Genomic DNA, 18158 nt, shown 5'->3' on the forward strand with positions numbered 1-18158 from the left:
TGATCGGTGGAAAGCTTGTACTACTGTAAACTGAAGGACTTGTGTGTGACGTCACATGACTAGGCAGGCGTGTCTTAGTGTACCAGACGGGAGATGAAGGGATGTGCCGTCTAAAGGTACTGAGAGGGGTGGGGGGGATGTGAGATGCAGGGTGGAGAGTGTGTGTGTGTCTCTCAGTAACCTAGGGGCAGAGATGGAAGGGGAACGTTATACTGTGGGTAGAGATGGAAGGGGAACGTTATACTGGGGGCAGAGATGGAGGGAGGGACATGAAACTAGGGCCACAGATGGAAGGGGAACATGAAACTGGGGGCAGAGATGAGGGGGGGGGCATGAAAATGGGGTCAGATGGAGGGGGGACATGAAACTGGGGGCAGATGAAGGGGCGACATGAAACTGGGGGCAGATGGAGGGGGACATAAAATGGGGCAGATGAAGGGGAATATGAAACTGCTGGAGAAATGGTGGGGGGAGATGAAACTGTGGGTAGATGAAGGGGGGCACTTAAACTGGGGACAACTGGAGTTGGCATTAAACCGTGGGAGTAGCTGTAGGGGGACCTGTCTGCCTCTAGTTGCCTCCAGTTTAATGTCACCATCCAGCTACCTCTACAGTTTAATATCTGCTTCTAGCTGCCAGAGTTTAATGTCCCCCTCCAGCTGCCCCAGTTTAATGTCCCCTCTAGTTTCCCCCAGTTTAAACTGGGACACCAGGAGAGGGACCTAATACTGTGGGACAGTTGGAAGGGAACACTATAATGTGGGGACATATAGTATACGGGTGACTGTATGAGGATTATATTTTGTGGGGGGCACATGAAAAATGAATGAGAATGGGCGGAGTCAACATAAAAGTGGGCAGAGCTAAATTTGCTGCGGCGCACATAGCTTGTGGTAAACCTAATGCGGCCCAGCCTCACCCAGGCTCTACCTCCAGCGGCCCCTGGGTAAATTGAGTTAGAGACCCCTGCTTTAGAGGATGCTGATACTAATGCTGGTGCTAATGGACAGCCAGACTGGTCTAAAATTATGAGTGTCACCAGGGCCGCCGATAGGCCAGTACTACTGCTACTGGCGTCAGGGGCCCGGCCAAATTTTAAAATGGGGGGGGCCCGGGCCCCCTGGCGCCGGCAGCAGCCATTATATGTCCTGTTTCAACTCAGATCTGCGTCCAGAGAACGCAGATCTGAGTTGAGCACATAACGCGGCTGAAGCGAGGAGCTGACACAGGTCAGCTCCTCACTTCGCCGCTGCCGCCTCTCTTGGTGACACATATGAGGCTGAGCCGGAACCCGGCTCAGCCGCATATGTGTCAGCTAGAGAGGCGGCAGCGGCGAAGTGAGGAGCTGACACATGTCAGCTCCTTGCTTCAGCCGCATATGTGTCAGCGAGAGAGACGCGCAGAGAGCGGCGAGGGAGCGGAGGAGAAGGTAAGTTTAATGGGGAGGTGGAACGTGAATCTGGGGGCAGATGAAAGAGAGGACGGCATGACACTGTGGGGACATGAATCTGGGGGCAGATGAAAGAGAGGACGGAATGACACTGGGGCAGATGAAGGAGGGGACGGCATGACACTGTGGGGACATGAATCTGGGGGCAGAGATGGAGAGGACATGAATCTGGGGGCAGAGATGTGGGGACATGAATCTGGGGGCAGAGATGGAGAGGACATGAATCTGGGGGCAGAGATGGAGGGGGGACATGAATCTGGGGGGACATGAATCTGGGGGCAGAGATGGAGGGAACATGAAACTGGGGGCAGAGATGTGGGGACATGAATCTAGGGGCAGAGATGGAAGAGGGACATGAAACTGGGGGCAGATGAAGGGTGTATATGAAACTGAGGGAGAGATAGAGGGGGGACATATAATTTACGGGTGACTGTAGGAGGATTATACTGTGTGCGGGCACATGAAAAATTAACGAGTGGGCGGAGTCAATACAAAAGTGGGCGGGGCTAAATTTGCTGCGGCGCGCTAAGCGCGCCACACATTTTGTCCCTCTTTTAGTTCTTCAAAAGTTGGGAGGTATGGAGATGGGGGGACATGAATCTGGGGGCAGAGATGGAGGGACATGAATCTGGGGGCAGAGATGGAGGGGACATGAATCTGGGGGCAGATGAAGCTAGGGGAGAGACGGAGGGGGACATATAATTTACGGGTGACTGTAGGAGGATTATACAGTGTGCGGGCAAATGGAAAATTAATGAGTGGGCGGAGTCAACATAACAGTGGGTGGGGCTAAATTTCCCGCGGCGCGCAAAGCAAAAATGGCAGGGGAGGGGGGGGCCCAGACACTTAGGCTGTATGGGGCCCCAAAATTCCTGATGGCGGCCCTGAGTGTCACTAATAAGCTGTTAGCCAGCACTGTGCAGGGGCACATCTTCAATAAGGCCATAAGGCGACCTGAGGCAATGGCATCCTCATGGAATAAACCAGGGGCAGCATTTTTGGGGGGTGGCATTTATTGTGCATTTGCAATAAGCAGCTGCCGATAATGTTTACTCACCTGTCCATGCTCCTGTCCTGGCCACCCTCCATAGGAAAAGGGGGTCAAATACCATGTGGGGGTCAGAAAAAGGTCATGTATCGTGTAGTGGTCCAAAAAAAAGTGTGTTGTATATTGTGTGGGAGCCAAAAAAGGAAGGGTACAATACTATGTGGGGGCCAAATAAGAGGATTTTTGATCTTCCAATGGGGACCTCATCACAAATATAAAGACAGCCAGGTGGGTATCTCTTTTTTGGGGGGGAGGTTCACCTCAGGCAGCAGAGTGGCTAGATTCACCCCTGGCGCTGTGCACCATTATTATGTGACTCAAAGTTTAAGGGTTCATTCACACAGAGTTTTCCAGCGAGGATTTTGGCGCTGAATCCGTGTCAAAATCTAAGTGGAAAAAATGCCTCCCCATAGAGTTCTATGGGATCCGCTTCCTTCAGGTGCAAAAACCAACGCAGTCAATGGGAAGTGGAAAATCCATGAGGGATTGGCAAAAACCGCGTGGAAAAAACGCTAGCGGTTTTTTCAAGGTCTATACACTGTTCTGGAGGAAAAAAACAGTTCCTAATTCCTGAAGCATATTTTTTCCTCGCCAAAATCCTCACCAAAAAACTCTTTCTGAATGGACCCCTAAACAAGCTTTATTTGTGTGCATATTAAATGTTACCAACCACCCCCTCATGGATTTTAGGCTTGGGAAGGTCCAGTCACACGGAGTAAAATGGTGAGGAATTTGTTGTGGAACTTCAGCGCTGAAAAAAAAGCCTCGCTTTCACTTCAATGGGTTCCTAAGGGTTATATCATCAATATTTTGCACTTGTGCCATCTCCGCCACATAACATTTGGACCTGTCTGTATCCTGTATTGAATCTTAGCTACATCTGCCATCAGGTAAATGTGGACTTTTGTTCTGAATTGTTGTGAGGTAATGGTTTCCCATGCAAAGGGAAGAGAAGAGGTATTATGTCTTCTTTTAGTTGACTGCCTATATAAGCCACCTTTTCAGGTGTGTAAAACTTTACAGGTCATTCATTCTCTCCTAGAATTTTTTTTTTCCCCTATCAGTATGTCTTTGGAGTGTGGGAGGAAACCTACGCAAACATGGGGAGAGCATACAAACTCCTTGCAGATGTTGTCCTTGGCAGGATTTGAACGCAGGACTCTCCTAGACATTTTGGGGAAAAAATAGCTCCCGGTAGATCAATGCCTGGCATTCAAGAAGTCAGAAGTTACTTGGACTGGGATTAAAGCTAAATCAGAATATCTCCTCCAAAAAAAAGTGAAACCCATCCACAGAAAGCTAAAAACATGGTATCCCTCCTGACCCAGCTCAATGGCCTCTCAGTTAACCAACCGACCAACCAACCAACCAACCACTATCCTATTCTACAGGTGTGGATATATCCCCAAAACAGCTTTCTGCAGATGGTTTCCTCTTTCTTTTTGACAAGATATTTTGGCTTGGCTTAAATCTCTGGTCATGTCACTAGGGTTCTTCAAAGCCAGGCATTAATCTATATGGAGCTACTTTTCCAACAATTGTCACTAGAACAGTAGTTTTCCAGCTTGCAACAAAGAAAACTTTTTTACATATTCTTTTTCATCCAAAAAAGGCGCACACATTAAAAGTAATCATGGTCTTCAATGTCTTTGATATTAAATGGGCACAAAAGAATTCACAATCAAGAAATGGATCCCAAAAATAATTCACTAAATTATACCAAATATTATTTCTGGTAGATTATTTGGTAGAGTCAAATAAAATATAATTAAATTTGATGAAAAAGAAAATTAATCTTGCAAAATTTTCCAAGTGTTGTACATCAGAGACTACCTTATCACATGTAATAAGTAAGAGTAAGACCCCAAAAGCTTAAGACCAAAAATGCAGATATTTGTCAACCTCTACAAGACAACAGCCTAACCATGGCAGATGTGGAGACCAAGGATAACTGCAGAAAATGCCATGGAAAACAAAAAATGCGATAGCCACTGTGCAGTCCTGATGCTAAATAATTCACAGGTCCTCCAGTGACTTGGATGGCTGAGGGTCCAACCTCTGGGGGATACACAGATCCTGAGAACTAAAGTGCCAAGTCTACTATTTGTAACAGGAAGTTGACTACACATATACTGAGACTAACCATTCAGATCAATGGGAGGTATGGAAACAGCCCAGCATGCTTGTCTCTAAGAGATCAATGGGAAGTCCAGCACTGGGGAATAAACCTGACAGTGCTTCATTTCTCAACATAAAAACAGTCAATAGTACCGCGCTTTCTTCCTATACATGCAATGGCAGTTATAAATACAATGTTATACCCAAGTGTCCCTCTTTTGGAGATACATTCCCCACTTTTGATTAAAGTCCCTTTGTCCCTCTTTGTTCCTTAAATGTTTCTCTTCTTTATATTGGTATTAGATTTGCATTAATACACCTAACTGCATTAACCAGAAACCATTCCTTACTTATATAATGTTCATCATTGTTTGCACTTCATTGTCTTAAAAAAAAAACCTATTCAAACCTATAGATTTGCAAAAAAAAAAATGAAGCCTTCACAAAGTAAATTAAAAGTGTCCTTCCAAACCAACAATTTGGGAGATATGCAATGGTAACCAATAAAATAGCATTGTGCAGGTCACATGATACAGTATCAATAATAGTGTATAACATTTGGAAACATGGAACACAAAGATATCAAGGTCAAAAATCAAAACCTATTATATAGGAAGCATTCAATAAGATCCTCAATGTAAAGTCACATGGTGTAAGTGACCAATGATACGGCAGCATAAGATCCTTAAAACCACCCTATATGATGAATGAATGCATGATGTGTGGTTATAAGAAAATATACAATAAATAGATAACTATACCAAAATATGTCTAGACCTAGTTGAAATTAACTGCTGGTCTCCACCTATTGACTATATATATCCAGGTGGTCAGCACTTAACTCGGGGAGGACCTGAACTAAAAGAGCACTGTGCACACAGCAATGGAGGGTGCAATAATGTGGCTTCCTCCCTTCTGGAGATCATGTGATCTGCTGCAGGCAAGATACTGCTGCTGGGCTCTGGAGGACTCATATCAATTCTTGGCGTTACATGAAAACTGAGAATTTAAGGGGTTTAAAACTCAAAGATACAGCCATTTCACGTGTCCATCCCCTCTTTGGTAAATGTTTCAACTCTGCATATTTACAATATAACTATGTGCAGACTTTCTTTAGTAACAGCTCAGTTATAGAGTTGCTAAGGAGAATGTTACAGCCTGTTTTATAATAAAAAGGAATTTAGATAGAATAATAAAGTGTATTACAAAAGTGGTCACCAAACACTCCCTGATACAATAGTAAAAAAAAATGGGTATTATACTTTAAGTAATTAACTTCTCACTACGGTATCTGGCCCACACTTATACACTTTCTATTGATGTTATAGTAGATGTTTCCCCTATGCTAGTTAATGCATTGTAATCCATATCATATCATATCAGGTCACCTACACAAAGGCATTTGATTGGTTGGCAATGATATTTCTTGTTCTATTGCATTTTTAGTTATGAATAGAGATGAGCAAACATTGAACTATTCAAGATTCGATATTCGTTTCAAATAGCCCCTCAATATTTGACTATTCGAACGAATATCAAACCCCATTATAGTCTATGGGGAAAAATGCTTTGTTTCAGGGGAAGCCACACTTCGACTCAAGAGAGTCACCAAGTCCACTATGACACCCCAGGAAATGATGCAAACACCCTGGAATGCAACTGGGACAGCAGGGAAAGCATGCCTGGGGACATCTAACAAGACCAAGTACCTGTATTACGCCACTATCTCGTCAGGAACCATCCCTCCATCTACTCGTCCTGTCGCACACACAGCTCTGCACTACACCCAACCATCCCTCCATCTACTCCTCCTGTCACACACACAGCTCTGCACTACACCAAACCATCCCTCCATCTACTCCTCCTGCCACACACAGCTTTGCACTACACCCAACCATCCCTCCATCTACTTCTCCTGTCACACACACAGCTCTGCACTACACCCAACCATCCCTCCATCTACTCCTCCTGTCACACACACAGCTCTGAACTACACCCAACCACCCGTCTATCTACTCCTCCTGTCACACACACAAATCTGCACTACACCCAACCATCCCTCCATCTACTCCTCCTGTCACACACATCAGAGGTCTGCTACATCTCTGGTGTAGCAGGGCTCAGCGCACACTCAGTTCTGCTACATCATGCCCCAGTACCTGTATTACGCCACTATCTCGTCGTGATCCCTGTCAGCTGGTGATATGCAGGAGTTGACTGCATTGAACAGCGTTGATTGGCCGAATGCCATACAGAGTACAGCATTCGGCCAATCAACACTGGTTCTGCCGGAGTCTAAGATCGGACCACAATGGAGACTCCTGTGGACCAATCTTAGACTCCGCCTCCTCACAGATGAGCCTCCGGCAGAACCAGCGTTGCTTGGCCAAATACTGTACTCTGTATGGCATTCGGCCAATCAACGCTGGTCAATGCATTCCTATGGGAAAAAGTCAGCTCACGCATATCGCAAGCTGACAGGGATCCCGACGAGATAGAGCCCCAAAGAGCTGTGTGAGTAACATTTCCACCTAATTAAAGGTAATCCCTAGCTAACCCTGCTTGTACATCTATCCCTGTCTCACAGTCATATAGTTCACAGTCTCATATTACCCGAATCTGAAATCGACCATTCGTATAAAGTGGAGGTCACATGATTTAGTCAGCCAATTTCTTTTTCCGATTTTTTGTCGATGCCTCCGTTGTCATATTTCCTGTCCCACCTCCCCTGCACAGTTATTGCTGTATAAAAAGTGCCAGGGAAGGTGGGAGGGGATACAAATTTTTAGTGTGTTTGCCTCGTGGTATTTGATTGGAATCGAATACCTCGAACAGCCTGATATTCGATCGAACGCCGTTCGCTCATCTCTAATTATGAATAATGGCCGTTTAATGTGAAAAAAATAAAGCACTGAATGTTTTATACCCTGGTGGTGAAATCTTACATTATTCTCTATTCTCTTCTGGACTATTTTCTTTGCTCACTGGCCCATACAGTCCTATGAAAAAGTTTGGGCACCCCTATTAATCTTAATCATTTTTAGTTCTAAATATTTTGGTGTTGGCAACAGCCATTTCAGTTTGATATATCTAATAACTGATGGACACAGTAATATTTCAGGATTGAAATGAGGTTTATTGTACTAACAGAAAATGTGCAATATGCATGAAACCAAAATTTGACCGGTGCAAAAGTATGGGCACCTCAACAGAAAAGTGACATTAATATTTAGTAGATCCTCCTTTTGCAAAGACAACAGCCTCTAGTCGCTTCCTGTAGCTTTTAATCAGTTCCTGGATCCTGGATGAAGGGATTTTGGACCATTCCTCTGTACAAAACAATTCAAGTTCAGTTAAGTTTGATGGTCGCCGAGCATGGACAGCCTGCTTCAAATCACCCCACAGATGTTCAATGATATTCAGGTCTGGGGACTGGGATGGCCATTCCAGAACATTGTAATTGTTCCTCTGCATGAATGCCTGAGGATTTGGAGCAGTGTTTTGGATAATTGTCTTGCTGAAATATCCATCCCCGGCGTAACTTCAACTTCGTCACTGATTCTTGAACATTATTCTCAAGAATCTGCTGATACTGAGTGGAATCCATGCGACCCTCAACTTTAACAAGTTTCCCGGTGCCGGCATTGGCCACACAGCCCCAAAGCATGATGGAACCTCCACCAAATTTTACAGTGGGTAGCAAGTGTTTTTCTTGGAATGCTGTTTTTTTTGGACGCCATGCATAACGCCTTTTTTTATAACCAAACAACTCAATCTTTGTTTCATCAGTCCACAGGACCTTCTTCCAAAATGAAGCTGGCTTGTCCAAATGTCCTTTTGCATACCTCAGGCAACTCTGTTTGTGGCGTACGTGCAAAAACGGCTTCTTTCTCATCACTCTTCCATACAGCTTCTCCTTGTGCAAAGTGCGCTGTATTGTTAACCGATGCACAGTGAAACCATCTTCAGCAAGATGATGCTGCAGCTCTTTGGAGGTGGTCTGTGGATTGTCCTTGACTGTTCTCACCATTCTTCTTCTCTGCCTTTCTGATATTTTTCTTGGCTTGCTACTTCTGGGCTTAACAAGAACTGTCCCTGTGGTCTTCCATTTCCTTACTATGTTCCTCACAGTGGAAACTGACAGGTTAAATCTCTGAGACAGCTTTTTGTATCCTTCCGCTGAACAACTATGTTGAACAATCTTTGTTTTCAGATCATTTGAGAGTTGTTTTGAGTAGCCCATGATGCCACTCTTCAGAGGAGATTCAAATAGTAGAACAACTTGCAATTGGCCACCTTAAATACCTTTTCTCATGATTGGATACACCTAGCTATGAAGTTCAAAGCTCACTGAGGTTACAAAACCAATTTTGTGCTTCAGTAAGTGAGTAAAAAGTAGTTAGGAGTATTCAAATCAATAAAATGATAAGGGTGCCCATACTTTTGCACCGGTCAAATTTTGGTTTAATGCATATTGCACATTTTCTGTTAGTACAATAAACCTCATTTCAATCCTGAAATATTACTGTGTCCATCAGTTATTAGATATATCAAACTGAAATAGCTGCTGCAAACACCAAAATATTTAGAACTAAAAATGATTAAGATTCATAGGGGTGCCCAAACTTTTTCATAGGACTGTAAATTTGTTTATACCCTCATGTAAATGATACTTATACCTAGCTGAATGTCTCATAGAGGACGAGCTGGACTATTTTTACTTTTATACTTTCCATGCATATTTGCCTATTTCTGTTTCTTCAAGTGACTAGAATCAAGAATGATCACAAATACAGTCAGCTCTGTGCTGAAAATGCTAGTGAAGGGATTGTCAATCTCAGGGACAATGCAGGGACAGGTGTCAGAGCAGGTAGCCTTAAAGGTTACACATTTTGAGAATGCCATGAAACAGAATAAATGTAAAAAAAAAACAATCCTCATAACCTTGTCCAATTTGGGGAGATGTGGGAAGAACGAATGAGAATGAAGGGATGAAATTGCAAGAGCAGATGAAGAAAAGAAGGGATGAGTAATGAGGAGAGGAGTAAGCTGTACACCATTGGGTCAGGGGTTATAGCATGCTCAGGCTGGTGTATTATACAGTTATTCAGAAAGGAAAAAAGTCACAGGCAGTGGGCTTTAGTTTTTTCCTCCCTGCTTTCTCCACCATAACCTCTTATGAGGGAGTTTTTTATTTTTTGAAATTATATTTTATAATGGCACCCATGAATATTCCAAACACAGTACGTTTTTTGTGGGGCAAGATTTAGTTGTTATTGATACCATTTTGGGGAATGTCTGACTTGATCACTTAGTATTCTTGGGCGGCAAACAGGTATTCAGCCATTTTTAATTTTTCCCTGCTACTGCACTTACCATATGGGATAAATATTTTAATAGTATGGGCATTTTGAGCCATTGACATATCTAATGTGTTTGTTTATTTTAGGAAAGGGGCAGGAGGCTTATTTTTTTTATATTTTACTTATATTTTTAAAAACTTATATTTATATTATAAATGGCAATACTACTGTACTTTGGTCTAGGGTAAAATTGCTATATTGCTACTGAGCACTCTATACACTGTCTACCAATAAGTATTAGGACACCTATGCAAATGAAGATATCTGCGGTCAGATGTACGTCACGCCTTCTGCCATTAAATAGGAAACAGCATTGGCATTAGTTGCATGCAGGATTCCACGTGCAGAGTTGTCCAATTTCGAGAAAGGGGTAATTGTGGGGTACCACAGAAATGATCGATCCTTAAGGGACATAGCAAACTGAATTACCCAAAATCGACAGTGGCCTATGTGATTATGAAGTGGAAGATGAACGGTGATTATCGGAATGTGCCCCAAGTCGGCAGACCCCCGAAACTGGGAGATAGAGACCGACGGGTGCTGGCCAGAGAAACCACACTCAACCGATGGCTCACATACACCAGGAGTTTCACCAGGCATCCGGGAGTATTGTGTCGATCAATACCATCTGTAAGGAAGCATCTGCTGGGTTCTACCAACTATTGAATATGAAACATGTATAGTGTATGAAAAATCTACCCCCGAACTCAGCAAGAGGTAATAACTAAAAATTAATGATTTGTTTAATAAATAATAAAATCTGCAATAAATAAATATATAATTCATTATATAGATAAACAATATATGTATTCTTAATAAACAATATATTCTAATAGGGTTACTGCATATTTATATATTTTATTATATATTTATCAATTGCAGATTGTATGATTTACTCAATAAAACATTCATTTCTAGTTATTACCATTTACTGAGTCTGTGCAGAGGTTGCAGCGGGTGCATCCATGATTGGGTCCAGAAGCGTAGGGGGTCCAAGGCCAACTGTAGAATCATGACAGCAGTGCTATTATTATTATTATTATCATTATTATATATTGTATAATAAGTCGAGGCCCAGGGAAGGTGAGTAAAAATAACAAGTAGTTATATTCACCTCTCCTGGGCATCTGGCAGCCACACAGCATCCTCTGTGGGACTTTCCCATCCTCTAGCTGATGTCACGTGTCCTGGGCTGAAGCTGGAAGAGGCCCAAAGAGGACGTCAGGAGACCCAGGAGATGTGGGACAAGGTGAACATAACTGTTTTTTATTTTTACTCACCTATCCAGGGCCTCCACTTATTATACGCTGGGGTCTGAGGAGAATCCAGAGTATAATAGTGTTTTGTGGGTGGCAAACCCTAAAAGTTTGAAGCTCGGGACAAACACAAAACTTATGTCTAGGATGGGTCATCAATAAAAAGTAACTGAAATATTCCTTTAAAGGAGTTATCCACCTTTTAAAAATTGATGTGCTATAATTAAGATAGGACATAAATTATGGATTGTCAGGGGCCCGACTGTTAGGACCCCTACAGATTCGTTGTTTCCCAAGCATGCAGCTCAAAGCATTGTTTGCATTCTGGACAAAGTGCTACTCACTCACTGTATTCTTGATAAAGACTAGAGATGAGCGAACACTAAAATGTTCGAGGTTCGAAATTCGATTCGAACAGCCGCTCACTGTTCGAGTGTTCGAATGGGTTTCGAACCCCATTATAGTCTATGGGGAACATAAACTCGTTAAGGGGGAAACCCAAATTCGTGTCTGGAGGGTCACCAAGTCCACTATGACACCCCAGGAAATGATACCAACACCCTGGAATGACACTGGGACAGCAGGGGAAGCATGTCTGGGGGCATAAAAGTCACTTTATTTCATGGAAATCCCTGTCAGTTTGCGATTTTCGCAAGCTAACTTTTCCCCATAGAAATGCATTGGCCAGTGCTGATTGGCCAGAGTACGGAACTCGACCAATCAGCGCTGGCTCTGCTGGAGGAGGCGGAGTCTAAGATAGCTCCACACCAGTCTCCATTCAGGTCCGACCTTAGACTCCGCCTCCTCCGGCAGAGCCAGCGCTGATTGGCCGAAGGCTGGCCAATGCATTCCTATGCGAATGCAGACTTAGCAGTGCTGAGTCAGTTTTGCTCAACTACACATCTGATGCACACTCGGCACTGCTACATCAGATGTAGCAATCTGATGTAGCAGAGCCGAGGGTGCACTAGAACCCCTGTGCAAACTCAGTTCACGCTAATAGAATGCATTGGCCAGCGCTGATTGGCCAATGCATTCTATTAGCCCGATGAAGTAGAGCTGAATGTGTGTGCTAAGCACACACATTCAGCACTGCTTCATCAAGCCAATACAATGCATTAGCCAGTGCTGATTGGCCAGAGTACGGAATTCGGCCAATCAGCGCTGGCCAATGCATTCTATTAGCCCGATGAAGTAGAGCTGAATGTGTGTGCTAAGCACACACATTCAGCTCTACTTCATCGGGCTAATAGAATGCATTGGCCAGCGCTGATTGGCCAGAGTACGGAACTCGACCAATCAGCGCTGGCTCTGCTGGAGGAGGCGGAGTCTAAGGTCGGACCTGAATGGAGACTGGTGTGGAGCGATCTTAGACTCCGCCTCCTCCAGCAGAGCCAGCGCTGATTGGCCGAATTCCGTACTCTGGCCAATCAGCACTGGCTAATGCATTGTATTGGCGTGATGAAGCAGTGCTGAATGTGTGTGCTTAGCACACACATTCAGCTCTACTTCATCGGGCTAATAGAATGCATTGGCCAGCGCTGATTGGCCGAATTCCGTACTCTGGCCAATCAGTGCTGGCCAATGCATTCTATTAGCTTGATGAAGCAGAGTGTGCACAAGGGTTCAAGCGCACCCTCGGCTCTGATGTAGGAGAGCCGAGGGTGCACTTGAACCCTTGTGCACCCTCAGCTCTGCTACATCAGAGCCGAGGGTGCGCTTGAACCCTTGTGCACACTCTGCTTCATCAAGCTAATAGAATGCATTGGCCAGCGCTGATTGGCCAATGTATTCTATTAGCCTGATGAAGTAGAGCTGAATGTGTGTGCTAAGCACACACATTCAGCTCTACTTCATCGGGCTAATAGAATGCATTGGCCAGCGCTGATTGGCCAGAGTACGGAACTCGACCAATCAGCGCTGGCTCTGCTGGAGGAGGCGGAGTCTAAGATCGCTCCACACCAGTCTCCATTCAGGTCCGACCTTAGACTCCGCCTCCTCCAGCAGAGCCAGCGCTGATTGGCCGAATTCCGTACTCTGGCCAATCAGCACTGGCTAATGCATTGTATTGGCTTGATGAAGCAGTGCTGAATGTGTGTGCTTAGCACACACATTCAGCTCTACTTCATCGGGCTAATAGAATGCATTGGCCAATCAGCGCTGGCCAATGCATTCTATTAGCGTGAACTGAGTTTGCACAGGGGTTCTAGTGCACCCTCGGCTCTGCTACATCAGATTGCTACATCTGATGTAGCAGTGCCGAGTGTGCATCAGATGTGTAGTTGAGCAAAACTGACTCAGCACTGCTAAGTATGCATTCGCATAGGAATGCATTGGCCAGCCTTCGGCCAATCAGCGCTGGCTCTGCCGGAGGAGGCGGAGTCTAAGGTCGGACCTGAATGGAGACTGGTGTGGAGCGACCTTAGACTCCGCCTCCTCCAGCAGAGCCAGCGCTGATTGGCCGAATTCCGTACTCTGGCCAATCAGCACTGGCTAATGCATTGTATTGGCTTGATGAAGCAGTGCTGAATGTGTGTGCTTAGCACACACATTCAGCTCTACTTCATCGGGCTAATAGAATGCATTGGCCAATCAGCGCTGGCCAATGCATTCTATTAGCGTGAACTGAGTTTGCACAGGGGTTCTAGTGCACCCTCGGCTCTGCTACATCAGATTGCTACATCTGATGTAGCAGTGCCGAGTGTGCATCAGATGTGTAGTTGAGCAAAACTGACTCAGCACTGCTAAGTCTCTGCATTCGCATAGGAATGCATTGGCCAGCCTTTGGCCAATCAGCGCTGGCTCTGCCGGAGGAGGCGGAGTCTAAGGTCGGACCTGAATGGAGACTGGTGTGGAGCGATCTTAGACTCCGCCTCCTCCAGCAGAGCCAGCGCTGATTGGTCGAGTTCCGTACTCTGGCCAATCAGCGCTGGCCAATGCATTCTATTAGCCCGATGAAGTAGAGCTGAATGTGTGTGCTTAGCACACACATTCAGCTCTACTTCATCAGGCTAATAGAATACATTGGCCAATCAGCGCTGGCCAATGCATTCTATTAGCTTGATGAAGCAGAGTGTGCACAAGGGTTCAAGCGCACCCTCGGCTCTGATGTAGCAGAGCTGAGGGTGCACAAGGGTTCAAGTGCACCCTCGGCTCTCCTACATCAGAGCCGAGGGTGCGCTTGAACCCTTGTGCAGCCTCGGCTCTGCTACATCAGAGCCGAGGGTGCGCTTGAACCCTTGTGCACACTCTGCTTCATCAAGCTAATAGAATGCATTGGCCAGCACTGATTGGCCAGAGTACGGAATTCGGCCAATCAGCGCTGGCCAATGCATCCCTATGGGAAAAAGTTTATCTCACAAAAATCACAATTAAACACCCGATAGAGCCCCAAAAAGTTATTTTTAATAACATTCCCCCCTAAATAAAGGTTATCCCTAGCTATCCCTGCCTGTACAGCTATCCCTGTCTCATAGTCACAAAGTTCACATTCTCATATGACCCGGATTTGAAATCCACTATTCGTCTAAAATGGAGGTCACCTGATTTCGGCAGCCAATGACTTTTTCCAATTTTTTTCAATGCCCCCAGTGTCGTAGTTCCTGTCCCACCTCCCCTGCGCTGTTATTGGTGCAAAAAAGGCGCCAGGGAAGGTGGGAGGGGAATCGAATTTTGGCGCACTTTACCACGTGGTGTTCGATTCGATTCGAACATGGCGAACACCCTGATATCCGATCGAACATGTGTTCGATAGAACACTGTTCGCTCATCTCTAATAAAGACAGTTGTGGGCAGTATAGTCATATCATTTTAAAGAGTCTGGGATATCTCTGCAACATCCATAACTGCCCCTATTAAGAATATGGTAGGAGGCCCAGTCAAAGTTTTCTTTGGGGCCCACAAGGTTAGTTACGCCACTGGGTCCAGGGGGAGATTTTTCACGTAACTCATTTCACAGTTTGGTTGATTGAGTAGTTGGTCTCCCAAAACTTTGTTTTTTGTGCCATTTTGTCAGGAACCGAGCTAGAGTACTGTTTTGTTTGCCCTATAGGTGATGTGTATGGCCATACTTTACCATGTGAAATCCAACCAAAGTTGGAACAGCAACATGATCAAAAACTACCATTTTGATTTTTCCATAAGAAAAGAAATTAGCCTCTTAATACTGTATGTCCATCTTCCCATTTGCAACTCATGTCCAAGACTGGATGAGTCTCATGGCATTTAGGTTTGGAATTCTACATGACAAAAACTGATTCACTACTGTCTAAATCATTCCTGTAGAAAATAAGAATGCGTATCGAAATGTAATGAAATCTAGAATTGATTTGTTAACCAATATTTTCTTCAAGAAATTTAATATCTATTTAATTTGCTAAAGAATGGGTTAATGTTGTCATTAAATACTCTATTAAGTGCTTTACTGCTAGAAACACCTAAGGACAAATGGCTCATTAAACCAATTAGGTTTCATTTGTTATTCTGCACTAGTTCAGCCCTCGAATTACAAGGAAACAGCTCTCAGCCACACATAGATGGGCTATTGTAATTGAATGTTTGACAAGAAGAACTTTATCTGAGTATAAATCAGGTTTTGCACGGATTAATATATTAAATTAACGAGTCAATTTAAACTCATTTTGTCAACTTTTCAGGCACCGTTCACACTAGCATCATGGTTTCTTTATTCCTGAACCCATGACAGTTCTGGTCTTTCTACAGTAGAGAATATTTTAGACCAAGCTACTCTGTCTAAGGCAATGCAGTAATTGGGCTTTAGCCTTATTCAAGGAATTCTGTAACTACTAGAGATGAGCGAACACTAAAATGTTCGAGGTTCGAAATTCGATTCGAACAGCCGCTCAATGTTCGTGTGTTCGAACGGGTTTCGAACCCCATTATAGTCTATGGGGAACAGATACTCGTTAAGGGGGAAACCCAAATCCGTGTCTGGAGGGTCACCAAGTCCACTATGACAACCCAGGAAATGATGCCAACACCTCTGGAATGACACTGGGACAGCAGGGGAAGCATGTCTGGGGGCATCTAACACACCAAAGACCCTCTATTACCCCAACATCACAGCCTAACAACTACACACTTTACACACTCAATACCACCTCTCTGACAGTAGGAAAACACCTTGAAACATGTGTATTTGGCACTTGCAGTGAGGAGAGCTTGTCACCAGCAGTGAATTTGGCCCTTGTAGTAAGTTGAGGTTGGCACCAACATTTGTTTTGAAAATCAGGGTGGATTGAGCCTCTAACCAGCAGAGTTTGGGCAAATTCATGGTGGAGGGAGCCTCTAAAAACCCCAGTTTGGACCAATTCATGGTGGAGGGAGCCTCTAAAAACCCCAGTTTGGACCAATTCATGGTGGAGGGAGAATCTAAAAACCCCAGTTTGGACCAATTCATGGTGGAGGGAGCCTCTAAACAGCCCAGTTTGGACCAATTCATGGTGGAGGGAGCCTCTAAAAACCCCAGTTTGGACCAATTCATGGTGGAGGGAGCCTCTAAACAGCCCAGTTTGGACCAATTCATGGTGGAGGGAGCCTCTAAAAACCCCAGTTTGGACCAATTCATGGTGGAGGGAGCCTCTAAAAACCCCAGTTTGGACCAATTCATGATGGAGGGAGCCTCTAAACAGCCCAGTTTGGGCAAATTCATGGTGGAGGGAGCCTCTAAAAACCCCCAGTTTGGACCAATTCATGGTGGAGGGAGCCTCTAAAAACCCCAGTTTGGACCAATTCATGGTGGAGGGAGCCTCTAAACAGCTCAGTTTGGGCAAATTCATGGTGGAGGGAGCCTCTAAAAACCCCAGTTTGGACCAATTCATGGTGGAGGGAGCCTCTAAAAACCCCAGTTTGGACCAATTCATGGTGGAGGGAGCCTCTAAAAACCCCAGTTTGGACCAATTCATGATGGAGGGAGCCTCTAAACAGCCCAGTTTGGGCAAATTCATGGTGGAGGGAGCCTCTAAACAGCCCAGTTTGGACCAATTCATGGTGGAGGGAGCCTCTAAAAACCCCAGTTTGGACCAATGGTGGTGGAGCCTCATGGTGGTGGAGCCTCATGGTGGAGGGAGCCTCTAAAAACCCCAGTTTGGACCAATTCATGGTGGAGGGAGCCTCTAAAAACCCCAGTTTGGACCAATTCATGATGGAGGGAGCCTCTAAACAGCCCAGTTTGGGCAAATTCATGGTGGAGGGAGCCTCTAAACAGCCCAGTTTGGACCAATTCATGGTGGAGGGAGCCTCTAAAAACCCCAGTTTGGACCAATTCATGGTGGAGGGAGCCTCTAAAAACCCCAGTTTGGACCAATTCATGGTGGAGGGAGCCTCTAAACAGCTCAGTTTGGGCAAATTCATGGTGGAGGGAGCCTCTAAACAGCCCAGTTTGGGCAAATTCATGGTGGAGGGAGCCTCTAAAAACCCCAGTTTGGACCAATTCATGGTGGAGGGAGCCTCTAAACAGCCCAGTTTGGACCAATTCATGGTGGAGGGAGCCTCTAAAAACCCCCAGTTTGGACCAATTCATGGTGGAGGGAGCCTCTAAAAACCCCAGTTTGGACCAATTCATGGTGGAGGGAGCCTCTAAACAGCCCAGTTTGGACCAATTCATGGTGGAGGGAGCCTCTAAAAACCCCAGTTTGGACCAATTCATGGTGGAGGGAGCCTCTAAACAGCCCAGTTTGGACCAATTCATGGTGGAGGGAGCCTCTAAAAACCCCAGTTTGGACCAATTCATGGTGGAGGGAGCCTCTAAAAACCCCAGTTTGGACCAATTCATGATGGAGGGAGCCTCTAAACAGCCCAGTTTGGGCAAATTCATGGTGGAGGGAGCCTCTAAAAACCCCCAGTTTGGACCAATTCATGGTGGAGGGAACCTCTAAAAACCCCAGTTTGGACCAATTCATGGT

The sequence above is a fragment of the Leptodactylus fuscus genome, chromosome 2 (genome assembly GCF_031893055.1).
Source record: "Leptodactylus fuscus isolate aLepFus1 chromosome 2, aLepFus1.hap2, whole genome shotgun sequence".
Taxonomy (NCBI): Eukaryota; Metazoa; Chordata; class Amphibia; order Anura; family Leptodactylidae; genus Leptodactylus; species Leptodactylus fuscus.